General features: G+C 34.6%; 1 non-coding gene across 1 annotated transcript; it reads left to right on the top strand.

Moving 5' to 3' along the window:
* The first annotated feature begins 7,275 nt into the window (after positions 1-7,275).
* On the top strand, positions 7,276-7,382 carry LOC125369966. Its single transcript, XR_007215687.1, has one exon. It is a non-coding gene; the product is annotated as a small nucleolar RNA R71 (small nucleolar RNA).
* Positions 7,383-14,798: the final 7,416 nt, after the last annotated feature.

Genomic DNA, 14,798 nt, shown 5'->3' with positions numbered 1-14,798 from the left:
GTGCAGGCTGTTTTCTTATATTTATAAATATACCATTTTATGGGGTTGTTCTCTAATACTCATAAATATACCCCTCTTATGGGATTTTTTTAATATTTACAAATATACTCCTCTTACGGGATTATTTTTTCCTATTAAAAAATATATCCTTTTTACAAGGACACTCTTTCATATTCACAAATATACTACTCTTACGGGGTTATTTTTAAATGTTTACAAATATACCCCTCTTACAAGGTTGTTTTCTCATATTAAGAAATATACCCCTGTTACGGTGTTGCTTTTTCATACTCGCAAATATACCACTCTTATGGGTTGTTTTCTCATATTCATAAATATATCCTTTTTACGGGTTTATTTTCTCATACTTACAAATATACCCCTATTACGGAGTTATTTAGCCATATTCATAAATATACCCATGGTATGGGGTTCTTTTTTCATACTCACAAATACACCACTTTTACGGGGTTGGTTTCTCATATTAATAAATATACCCCTTTTCCGCAGTCATTTTCTCATACTCACAAATATATCCATGTTATAGGGTTGTTTTCACATATTCATAAATATAGCTATGTTACGTGGTTGTTTTCTCCTACTAGAAAATATAGCCTATTACGGGTTGTTTTCTCATATTCATAAATATACCCGTGTTATGGTATTATTTTCTCATACTGTCAAAAATACCGCTCTTACGGGGTTATTTTTAAATATTTACAATAATACCCCTCTTACGGGGTTGTTTTGCAACATTAAGAAATATACCACTGTTACGGGGTTGCTCTTTGATACTCATAAATATTTCACTCTTACAGGGTTGTTTTCTAATATTCATAAATATACCTTTTTTACGATGTCATTTTCTTTTACTAAAAAATATACCCCTCTTACGGGTTGGTTTCTCATGTTTATAAATATACCCCTCTTATGGGGTTGTTTTCTCATATTTAGAAATGTGCCCCTATTACAGGGTTAATCTTTCATACTCATAAATATACTACTCTTATGGGGTTATCTTCTCATATTCACTAATTTACCACTCTTACGGGGTTGTATTGTCATATTAAAAAATATACCCCTCTTACGGGATTATTTTCTAATGTTTATAAATTTACCATATTTATAGGATTATTTTCTCATACTCACAAATATACCGCTATCACGGGGATATTTTCTCATATTCATAAATATACTTGAGTTACGGGGTTGTTTTCTTATGCTCACTAATATCCCACTCTTATGGGATTATTTTCTCATATTCATAAATATACCTTTTTTACGCGCTTATTTTCACATACTCACAAATATACCCCTTTTACAGGGTTGTTTTCTCATATTAAGATAGATACCCCTTTTATGGGCTTACTCTTTCACATTGACAAATATACTACTCGTATTCATAAATATACCCTTTTATGGGGTTACTGTTTCATACTGACAAATATACTACTCGTACAGGGTTGTTTTCTCATATTCATAAATATACCCCTTTTACGGGGTTGCTCTTTAGTGCTCATAAATATATCTCTCGTACGAGGTTGATCTCTTATATTTAGAAACATACCCCTTTTACGGGGTTATTTTCTCGTACTCACAAATATATCCCACTTACGTGGTTGTTTTCATATATTAACAAACTCATACATTTTACAGGGTTGTTTTCTCATAATAAAAAATATACCCCTCTTACGGGTTATGGGTTTGTTTTCTTTAACTCGTGTTATGGGTTTGTTTTCTCATATTCATAGATATACTCGTGTTATGGGTTTGTTTTCTTTAACTCACAAATATAACCCACTTCCGGTGTTATTCTCTTATATTGAAAAATATTTCCCTTTATAGGGTTGCTATCTCATACTCACAAATATACCTCTTGTACTCGTTGTTTTTTAAAATTTATAAATATACCTCTCTTACGGGGCTGTTTTCTCATATTAAAAAATACACCTCTATTATGGGCTTGCTTGCACACACTCACAAATATATTGCTCGTACGGGGCTATTTTCTTATATTCATAAATATACTCCTTTTACGAGGTTGTTCTCTAATACTCATAAATATACCCCATTTCCGGGGTTATTCTCTAATATTTTTAAATATACTCATCTTACGTGGTTGTTCTCATATTAAAAAATATACCCCTTTTACGGGGTTACTCTTTCATACTAACAAATATACTACTCTTACGGGGTTATTTTCTCATATTCATAAATATACCAGTTTCATAGGGTTGTTTTCTCATACTCAGAAATTTACTGCTGATGCGCTATTTATGCAGCTACAATCTAAGGTAGTGAACTTATCGATGCAGACTAGCACTAATGGCAAGTATCAAGGTCATATTCTCAGGAAAGGGTAAGCCTAGAACTACTCCAGTGTCTTATATTATCTAACCTTAAATAATAGTGACGAAGTTACTAATCTACGACTAGATGCAAGCTAAATGATTAGTTAAATGCCAAGTAATCTGCAAAGGTTTAGTGAAACAATCAAGGAAAGAAAGCAAACCCAAGGGGGGACCTAAGCTAGTTGGATTTTAGCAAAGATATAAATTAGATTGATTGGCAATTGTAATTACCCGTGAGCGAATTCTAAATTGAATTCAAGTTCCTTCTCGAAAACACCGAATTCCTAAGCCTAAGAACCTAAACGATGGAATCTCTTCCTAACGATTCAACAGCTCTAGTTACTCATGCTAACGAATAACAAAAAATAAAGAAAAAATGCATAAGAAAAAATTGGAAACATGTACACCCTTCTTCTTCAAATTAGATGAACAGTCCTAAATATCCAAATCTGAATAATGAACCTCGAATTGCCTCTTGAATGCCTCAAAATCCACTCTTGATCTTCAATGTGATGATTGAACCACTGAAATCTGTCCTTCAATATGCGAAATGGTCTCCCAAAGTTGAATACTAAAGTTTGGAAAGAGGTGGCTCATGCACGTATATGAGATCTAAGGTTAGAAAATCAACCCCCACAAAAGAAATCGAATTTGCCTATATAAGTGTCTCAGCATAGTTGTGGTCAAGCCCGTGCTAGTCAGCACGGGTGAAGTCTAAGTCGTGCTCAACCTTGGAGTCCCAAAATCAATCCCTTGCTCGCTAATCGTGCCTCGGAAACCATGCCAAAAGGCCATATTTGAAGATTAAAGGCCAATGGTTCAGCACGACCAGAGTCTAGGTCGTGCTCAACCTTGATGAGGGCCTTAGTCCAATTTTAATGAATTCTGGTCCATATTCACACGTATCGCCCTCAAACAGTAATAATGTTCATCAATGATCACCTGAAACATAAAAGGAACCAAAACACAGGTGATTATGGCATAAAACAAGATAAATATGCACAAACATACAGGTAATTGGATATATAAACATGTGTAACACAATGCATATCAAATCACCCCACACTTAAGCTTTTGCTTGTCCTCAAGCAATCAATAACTCAATACATATACAAGCAACAATCACCCTTCAAAATTCAAGCTAAGGTTCAAAACTTAACCTTATTCAACATATAAAGAATCAAATTCAAGTAGCTAAACACATCATACACCTTCAAAGAAGAACTATAATAATACCATCTCAAAGTACAACTTACATAACAACTCAACATTAAAGACTAGGAACCATTACCTCATAGGAATCTCTCAAATCACTCGTAGTGTTTACAGGTAAACAAAAAGATTCCCTCAATGCAGCTGCACAAAACTTGTTTACCATAAGCTTTCTCATAAACCACATCTTCGCTACTACGAATAAATGAATACCAAAACCAAAGGTCTTTACAAGGGTTGAAATGTGGCTAAGGTAAAGGTAAGAGTATTTGGATAGAAGTGTAAAGTATACTGAAAAATCATGTAATTATTTAGAATGAATGTTCTAGGAACTGAATGCCAAATCAATAGAAGTACTCACTAAGCCTTATTTGAAGTAGAGGATGCCTAAAGAATTGAATCTAAAAGAGAAAAGAACTAAGAAAGAAGCACAATAAACACTTGGTTAAATTTTTTTCTCTTTTTTTTTATATGCCACAGCAGTTACATAGGGGCTGCATGGTTAATGACACAAACAAAGAGAATAGTTATACAATTTGGATTGAAGGGAGCATCAAGGAATGATTAAAAGGACTAAGTGAATTTATAACAAAATTAGACACTATAATTCCATAAAAGAAGAAGCATATCACATAATTATTCATCATACAGGGTAGAAGAAAAGACAAATATAGAGAATAATATAAATATAATGTATAGGTGTAAATCATGAAGAAAAGATTCAGGCTCAAAACTGGCTGATTAATTGAAACAAAAGGTAGGCTTTTGTCCAAATATGGTGAATCTTAAGTGCCCAAATCATCTAACGGTATTCAAAAATTTATGTAACTTCAACAAGCATTACAGAGCAAGTTTTAGAAACAAAATTAAGTACAGCGCACACTCAAACAAGAAAAATCATGAGCATAACTGCAATAGATGCTCAAATTTTGGTTTAAAAACTCACGTTTGAAGTCACTAAAATTTGCAACTAGTTTTGAAAATTATCAATTGAATCATCATATAAATGGTATAAGAAATTGACATAATCAAAGTTCAAAGATAAAGGCTAGAAATTTGCAAAGAACTCAAGTAGCACCGATTTAACCCGACCAAAGTGATATATTGAACAAAGTGAAATTGCTTTCCAAGAATAAAAATTGAGAGAGATAATCAATTATAAGTATGTGAATTAAATAATTAATTACAATAGAACAAACTAAGCTTAAGCGACATGAAGAACATAGGTCCTAACATCCTAACAATATATAACACCATTGATAGCAATTTTAGACACATCCAAAAGTCATAGGAAAGAGAAGAGAACATACGGTTTACCCACACCCACCCCAAACTTGAAGAACACATTATCCTCAGTGTAAAACAAAGTGGGGGACTGGCCTGATCATCCGCCGAGGCTAGTGGAGTGGAGATTCGGTGGGTCCTCGACAGGAGCTGAAAATGGAAAATAAAGAAATAATAGAAACTGAAAATAAAAATTAAATAAAATATGAAAACTAAAACTGAAAAAATGTTCCAAAACTAAATAAAAGTTGGGGTGCATCCCAAAAGAGCTTCTTTTTCTTCTCGAGTCATTTAGCTAGACTCGGTGATAACTCCCTGCATGTGCGGGTTTGACATATGCTGCAATTGAACTGCCAAGTTATGGATCCTTAGAATGTTAGCAATCCTCCAAGCAATCGCTTTTAGGTGCTTCTTTCAAGAGGGTAATGTCATTTCCCTCACCTCGGGTGTCAATGGAACCAGTGTCAAGTCTGCTACTGCAATGACAGGCAGCTCGTTATCCTCATCCACATGCACATAGTCAGGATGTTGTGGAAGCTCTTTCAAATCGGGAACTAGCAGTTCCTCAAGTGATGGCCTCAACTTCTGCACACTTATCCTATCAATCACAGTAAACTCATCAGTATTGTTGCTTGGCTCGTTTGCTAACAGAAACTCAAGCTGCTCCAACACTTCCTCATTTGACAGCTCATGCTCATCTCTCCTTGGCAAAGTGACTTGTAGAGGGTCTTCAATTAATACTTCCTGCAACTATGTCTCAATAGCATCATCAAATACATTAACAACATACACAATATTATTATGATCTAAAGATTGGCTTATGGAATTATGCAAGTCAAAGGTGACAGTCTCATCCCCTACCCTAAGTTTTAACTTTCCATCACAAACATCTATCATTGCCCTAAATGTTGCAAGAAAAGGTCTAATTAGAATTAAGGGTACACTACTCTCACCATCCATGTCTAAGATCACAAAATCAATAGGAGATATAAAATTATTCACTTTTACAAGCACATTCTCTACAATACCCCTAGGATACTTAACACATCTATTAGCTAATTGTATACTCAACCTAGTGGATTTGGTCTCTCCCAACCCCAACTCTACAAACAGGTTGTATGACATTACATTAATGCTAGCCCTTAAATTAGCTAAAGCATCATTAACAGATAAATTACTTATAACATAAGGAATATTAAAACTCCCTGGATCATGTCACTTTTTTGGTAACTTGTTCTAGAAAATTGCCGAACATTCCTCATTTAGCATCACAGACGCCAAGTCCTCAAACTTTCTTTTGTTGCTAAGAATCTCCTTTAAGAACTTCACATACCAAGGCATCTGCGAAATAACTTCTACAAAAGGTAAATTTATATGTAGTTGGTTAAAAATATCCAGGAACTTACCAAACTGCTGCTTGACTTGCGCCTGCTTTAATCTAGCAGGGTATGAAATTTTAGGCTAGTATTCCCTTAGTGGAATCTCTTTTGCCTCTTCCTTCTTTAGTTCCTTTGCCTTGGTAGCTTCAACTTCCCTGCTTGAATCTACCTGTGCATCAGCATTATTATTAGAAACAGAAGAAGGATGAGGAACATACTTACCTGACCACAACATGATTGCATTCACATGCTCCTTCGAGTTGGACTCTGTAGTGCTAGGCAGAGTCCCTAGCTCCCTCTCAGCCAACATCCTAGAAATTTGGCCTATTTGAGTCTCCAAATTCTGAATGGAGGCCTGCTGGTTCCTAAGTGTACTGTTCGTCTGCTGGAACCTATTGTCAATAGACGACACAAACTTCATCAGCAACTCCTTGAGATTGGGCTTCTTTTCCTGAGGTGGAGGTAGTTGGGATGGACTAGCTTGCTGCTGGGGCTGTTGCTGATGCAATCTCTGAAAACTTGGTGGTCCCTAGGTGTTGTTATTCCTCCAACTGAAGTTGGGATGATTGCGCTAACCTGGGTTGTATGTATTACTGTATGGATTATTCTGCTGTCTAGGTGCATTACCCATATAGTCTACCTATTCAAGGTCAGCATAAATAATAGAGGATGGAGAAGGAGAAGAAGTGGAACGTGAAGCAAACATACCTCCTGCATTACAGTTTGCACTGGAGTGCAGGCCACCACAGAACTCGCAGTTTACCTGTGCTACATGAACCAGCATCTATAGTTGGTTTATTTTCTTGGCCAAAAGCTCCATCTGATCTGCCAAGGCTGCTATAGAATCTAACTGGTTAACCACTCCCTGCTTGACTAGCTGACTCCTAGAGGATTGCCACTAGTAGTTGTTCATGGCTATCTCCTCTATCAGATTTTACGCTTGCTCTGACGTCTTACTGTTTAGGGCCCCACCCGCTGTAGCATCTACCATCTGCCTGGTATCGAGGTTCAAATTGCTATAGAAAGTCTGAACCTGCATCCATACTGGTAATCCATGGTGCAGGCAAAATCGAAGCGAGTCCTTGTACCTTTCATAGGCATCACACATGCACTCGTCATCGAACTACACAAAAGAAGATATGTCGTTTCTCAATTTAGCAGTTTAGTAGGAGGAAAGTACTTATATAAGAACTTCTCAGCCAAAGAAATCCATGTCGTAATAGTGTTGGCTAAGAGTGACTGCAACCATCTCTTCGCTTGGTCCCTCAAAGAAAATGGAAACAGCCTTAATCGAATCGTATCATCAGTCCTTCCATTTATCTTGAAGGTATCACAGATCTCCAAGAAGTTGGCTATGTTAGCATTTGGGTCCCTGCTCTGCAGTCCCCCAAATTGCACACTATTCTGGACCATTTGTATCATGTTCAGCTTTGTCTCGAAGTTATTGGCTGCTAGAGGTGGTCGCACTATTCTCGTTTGTGTCCCCGCAAGAAAAGGTTTAGCAAACTCATATATTGTCCTATTTTCATCCGCAGGCTAGTTATTGTTGTTGTCTCCCATCTCTGCTAGTCTATTCACAGGGGTTGCAATCTCTATCTGTGCTTCCTCTTCTTCTTGCATACGCTTCCTCAAAAGACGGAGGGATCGCTTTAGTTCAATAAGAGGGTCTACAGTGGTAGGATTAGAGCTCCTCGTCATAAACTACCTGAAATTAAGAGGAAACAACCAAAGAACACAAAAATGAAAGAAGAATAAAGAATCAAAAAACAAAAAACAAAAATGGCTAGAGTAACACAAACATAAATTCACTCTAGTTCACACAGAGGAGTCCCTGTAAACGGCACCAAAACCTTGATGAGCTATTTATACAGCTACAATCTAAGGCATTAAAACTATCGATGTAGACTAGCACTAATGGCGAGTATCAAGGTCGTATTCTCAGGAAATGGAGAGCCTAGAACTACTCCAGCATCTTATGTTTTCTAACCTTAAATAATAGTGACGAAGTTACTAATCTAAGACTAGGTGCAAGCTAAATGATTACCTAAATGCCAAGCAATCTACAAAGGTTTAATGAAACAATCAAGGAAAGAAAGCAAACCCAAGGGGGACCTAAGCTAGTTGGATTTTAGCATAGGTAGAAATTAGATTAATTACCAATTGTGATTACCCGTGAGCGGATTCTAAATTGAATTCGAGTTCCTTCTCGAGAACACCGAATTCCTAAGTCTAAGAACCTAAACGATGGAATCTCTTCCTAACAATTGATTTTAGGTTAGCCTTAAGATTAATCCACTCCTATTAAGAGTTGTTAATTCTTAATCCGGCTAGTTAATTACCCTTATCTCTAAGTGATCATTAACTAGTTATTGCTATTCAAATTTCCAACCACTAAATGAATTTCTTAATTATAGAAAGCAATTTGAACAACACAGTTTACAATGTCTCATGAATAATGCGATATCTTATTAATACTGAAAGCAAGAATAATACAAGCATTTATAATCAAAATCTCATAAACATGAAGTGCAATCCAACAAACAAAGGGACCCCAATGGGTTCAACAGCTCTAGCTACTCATGCTAACGAATAACACAAAATAAAGAACAAACGCATAAGAGAAAATTGGAAACATGTATACCCTTCTCCTTCAAATTAGATGAACAGTCCTAAATCTCCAAATCTGAATAATGAACCTTGAATTGCCTCTTGAATGCCTCAAAATCTACTCTTCATCTTCAATGTGATGCATGAACCACTGAAATTCGTCCTTCAATATGCGAAATGGTCTCCCAAAGTCAAACATCGAAGTTTGGAAAGAGGTGGCTTGCGCGTATATGAGATCTAAGGTCAGAAAACCGACCCCCTATAAAAGAAATTGAATTTTCCTATATAAATGTCTCAGCACGACCGTGGTCAAGCCTGTGCTGGTCAGCACGGGCGTAGTCCAGGCCCTGCTCAGCCTCGGAGTCCCAAAATTAATCCCTTGCTCCTGATCATGCCCTCGCCGGTGCTGAGCAACCACGAGCCGTGCTGGAGACCGTGGTGGCCTCAGAAATCATGCCAAAAGGCCATATTTGAAGATCAAAGGCCAATGGTTCAGCACGGTTAGAGTCCAAGCTGTGCTCAACCTTGAAATGCGAGCCTTTGTCCAATTTTGATGAATTCTAGTATATATTCGCACGTATCGCCCTCAAACACTGATAATGTTCATCAATGATCACCTAAAGCATGAAAAGAACCAAAACACAAGTGATTGTGGCATAAAACAAGGTAAATATGCACAAACATACAAGTAATTGGGCATATAAACATGTGTAACACAATGAATATCAACTGCTCTTTTCGGGTTATTTTCTCATATTCATAAATATACCCGTGTTATGGAGTTGTTTTCTCATACTCACCAATATACCTCCCTTACGGGATTATTTTCTAATATTTACAAATAAATATACTGCTCTTACGAGGTTGTTTTGTAATATTTACAAATATACGCCTCTTATGGGGTTGTTTTTCAAATTAGAAACTATACCCTTTTTATGAGGTTGTTTTCTTATACTCACAAAATACCCCTTTTACAGGGTTGTTTTCTCATACTCAGAAATATACCCCTTTTATGGGTTTGTTTTCTCGTACTAACAAATATACCCCACTAGTAGGGTTGTTTTCTTATATTGATAAATTCTTCTCTTTTACGGGGTTGTTTCTCAAACTCACAAATATACCCCTCTTACGAGTTTGTTTTCCAATATTTATAAATATATCCACTTACGGGATTCTTTTCTCACAGTCACAAATATACCCCTCTTATGGGTTTGTTTTCTAATATTTACAAATTTACCTCACTTACGAGATTGTTTTCTCATATCAAAAAAAGTACTCCTTTTACAGGGTTGCTTTCCTATACTCACAAATATACCCCTCGTACGAGGTTATTTTCTCATATTCATACATATACTACATTTATGCAGTTGCTTTCTCATACTCACAAATACACCCCTCTTAAGAGTGTTCTCTAATATTTATAAAAGTTACCCCTCTTATGGGGTTGTTTTCTCATTTTAAAAATATACCCCTTTTATGGGATTGTTCTTTCATACTCACAAATATGTCACTCTCCTGGGAGTATTTTCTCATATTCATAAATATACCACTTTTACGGGGTTGTTTTCTCATACTCACAAATATACCTCTCTTATGGGGTTACTTTCTAATATTTACAAATATATCGCTATTACAGAGTTGTTTTCTCCTATTAAGAAATATACCCTTTATACGGGGTTCTCTTTCGTACTCATAAAAATACCACTATTACATGGTTCTTTTCTCATATTCATAAATATACCCCTTTTACGGGGTTATATTCTCAAACTCACAAATATATCCCTCTTACTTGGTTGTTTTCTTATATTAACAAATATTCCCCTCTTACTGTAGCGTTTTCTCACACACAAATATACCTCTCTTAAGGGGTTATTTTCTCATACTCCAAGTATACCGCTCTCACGGGGTTATTTTTAAACATTTATAATATACACTTCTTACGGGATTGTTTTCTCATATTAAAAAATATACCCCGTTTACGAGATTTCTCTTTCATACTCACAAACATACCACTCTTATGGGGTTGTTTTTTCAAATTCATAAATATGATCCTTTTATGTGGTTCTTTTCTCATATTCATAAATATACCCCTCTTATGGCGTTATTTTCTTATATTAAAAAATATGCCCCTATTATGGAGTTGTTTTCTCATACTCACAAATATAACCCTCTTATGGGGTTACTTTTTCATATATAAAAATATAGAGGTGTTACAGGGTTGTTTTCTCATACTCATAAATCTACCCCACTTATAAGGTTATTTTTTTATATTGACAAATATTCCCCTTTTACGTGATTCTTTTCTCACAGTCATAAATATACCCCTCTTATTGGTTTATTTTCTAATATTTGTAAATATACCAATCTTATGAGATTGTTTTCCTATATTAGAAAATATAGCTCTTTTACGGGGTTGCTTTCACACACTTACGGGGTTATTTTTTCATATTCATAAATATACCACTTTTATGGGGTCTTTTCTCATACTCACAAATATAGAGCTATTATTGGGTTGTTTTCTAATATTTACAAATATACCCCTCTTACGGGGTTGTTTTCTCATACTCCGACATGTAGCCCTCTTATAGTGTTGTTTTCTAAGAATTATAAATATAACCCTCTTACGGGATTGTTTTCTAATATTCTAAATATACCCCTTTTAGGTTGCTTTCACATACTCACAAATATACTCATTGTACGAGGTTATTTTCTAATATATATAAATATACCCCTCTTACGAGGTTGTTTTCTTATATTGTTTTCTTATTTTCTAATATGTACAAATATACCCCTCTTAAGGGTTTGTTTTCTATAATTATAAATATACCTCTCCTACGGGGTTATTGTCTCACATTCATAAATATACCCCCTTTACGGGGTTGCTTTCACATAATTATGAATATACCATTCATTCGAGGTTGTTTTCTCATAATTATAAATATACCGCTTTTACGGAGTTGTTTTCTCATACTCACAATTATGCCCCTCTCAATGGGTTATTTTCTAATATTTACAAATATACCCGGCTTACAGGGTTATTTTCTCATATTAAAGAATATACCCCTTTTACGAGGTTGGTTTCTCATACTTATAAAAATACACCTGTTACGAGGTGTTTTCTTATATTGATAGATATACCCCTTTTACGAATATTTTCTCGTACTCACAAATATACCCTTCTTATGGGGTCGTTTTCTCATATTGATAAATATACCTTGTTTGCGGGATTGTTTTGTCATACTCATAAATATACCCCACTTACAGAGTGGTTTCCTTATATTGACAAATATTCTCCTTTTATAGGGTCCTTTTCTTATACTCACAAATGTACCTCACTTATGGGATTATTTTCTGGAAATATACCCCTCTTATGGGGTTATTTTCTCATATTCAAAAAGACACCCATTTTCGGTGTTGCTCTTTCAAACTCACAATTATACCACTATTACGGGGTTGTTTTCTCATATTTATAAATATACTCATGTTATGGGGTTATTTTTTAATACTCATAAATATACCCCACTTACAGGGTATTTTTCTCATATTCATAAATACATCCCTTTTACGGGGTTATTTTCTCATGCTCACAAATATAACCCCCTTATGAGCTTATTTTCTTATACTAACAAATTTATACCTTTATGGGATTATTTTCTCATACTCACAAATATACCGCTCTTACGGGTTTGTTTTCTATTAATTATAAATATACCCCTTTTACGGGATTATTTACTTATATTCATAAATATACCCCTTTTACGGGATTATTTTTTCATAATTACAAATATGGCACTCTTAGAGGGTGTCTTTCTAATATTCATAAATATACTCATGTTACGGGGTTGTTCTCTCCTACTCATAAATATATACTTCTTACGGGGCTTTTCTTATATTTACAAATATACCACTCATACGGGGATGTTTTCTCATATTAAAAATATACCCCTTTTATGGAGTTGTTTTCTCATATTAAAGAATATATCCTTTTTATGGGGTTGTTTTTTCATATTCACAAATATAGCCCACTGACGGGGTTGTCTTCTTATATTCATAAACATACCCCTCATATGGGGTAGTTTTCTTATATTAAAAATATCCCCTTTTATGGGGCTTTCTTCTCATATTCTCAAATATACCCCTCTTACGGGGTTTTCTCTAATGTTTCTAAATTTACCCATGTTACGGGGTTGTTTTCTCCTACTCAGAGATATATCCTTCTCACAAGATCATTTTCTTATATTTACAAATATACTCTTCATACTAAGTTGTTTTCTCATATTAAATATATATCCCTTTCACGAGGTTGTTTTTTCATACTCACAAATATACCACTCCTACGGGGTTATTTTCTCATAATTATAAATATATCCCTTTTTACACGGTTGTTTTCTAATATTTATAAATATACCCCTCTTTTGGGATTATTTATTTATATTCATAGATATACCCTTTTTACGAGGTTTTTTCTTTTATACTCATAAATATATCTCTCTAACGAGGTTATTTTCTCATAATCATAAATATACTCCTTTTACGGGGTTGTTTTCTCATACTTCCAATTATATCCCTCTTACAAGGTTGTTTTTCCCATACTCACAAATATACCCATCTTACGGGGTTGTTTTCTTATATTGACAAATATTCCCCTTTTACATGGTTGTTTTCTCAAACACATAAATATACCCCTCTTATGAGCTTATTTTCTAATAATTATGAATATACTGCTCTTACGGGATTGTTTTCTTATATTCATAAAGATACCACTTTTTCAGGGTTGTTTTTACATTATCATAAATATACCCCTTATACGAGGTTGTTTTCTCATATTCATAACTATATGCCTTTTACGGGGTTGTTTTCTCATACTCAGAAATGTATTTACTGGTCTTATGGTGTTGGTTTCTTATATTGACAAATTTATCCCTTTTGTAGGTTCAGTTTCTCATACTCATAAATATAATTCTCTTACGGATTTGTTTTCTAATAACTATAAATATACTCCTCGTACGGGATTATTTTCTCATATTTATAAATATACCCTTTTTACAGGGTTGCTTTTAAAGGATCGCGAATATACCTCTTGTACGGGGTTGTTTTCTCATATTCATAAATATATCCCTTTTATGGGGTTATTTTCTTAAACCTACAAATATACCCCTCATATGGGGTTGTTTTCTAATATTTATAAATATACCCGTGTTGCGAGGTTATTTTCTCATACTAAAAAATATACCCCTCGTATCTAGTATTTTTCTCATATTAATAAATACAGCCCTTTTACCGGTTTGTTTTCTCATGCTCACAATTATATCCCACTAACCAGGTTGTTCTTTAATATTTACAAATATATCCTTCCTACGAGGTTATTTTCCTTTTTATCATAAATATATCCCTCAATTATATCCCAAATATATCATAAATATATCCTTTTTATTTTCTCATATTAAAAAGATACCACTTTTGCGAGGTTGCTCTTTTATACTAATAAAATATACCACTCTTACGGGGTTGTTTTCTCCTATTCTTAAATATACCCCATTTACAAGGTTATTTTCTCATACTCACAAACATAGCTCACTTATGGGTTGTTTTCTCAAATTCATAAATATACTCGTGTTACAAATTTATTTTCTCCTACTCACAAATATAATCCACTTACCGGGTTGTTTTCTTTTGTTAACAAATATTTCCCTTTTACGGGTTTATTTTCTCATACTCATAAATACACCTCTCTTACGGGGTTATTTTCTAATATTTACAAATATATCCCCCTTACGTTGTTGTTTTCTCAAATTAAAAAATATATCCTTTTTATGGAGTTGCTCTCCAATACTCACAAATATACCACTCTTACGAGGTTATTTTCTCATACTCACAAAAATACTCCTTGTACGGGATATTTTTCTCATATTCATAAATATACCGCTTTTACGGGATTATTTTGTCATACTGACAAATGTACCAC

Source organism: Ricinus communis, chromosome 4, assembly GCF_019578655.1.
Source record: "Ricinus communis isolate WT05 ecotype wild-type chromosome 4, ASM1957865v1, whole genome shotgun sequence".
Lineage (NCBI taxonomy): Eukaryota > Viridiplantae > Streptophyta > Magnoliopsida > Malpighiales > Euphorbiaceae > Ricinus > Ricinus communis.
This window is presented reverse-complemented; position numbering and strand designations above follow the sequence as displayed.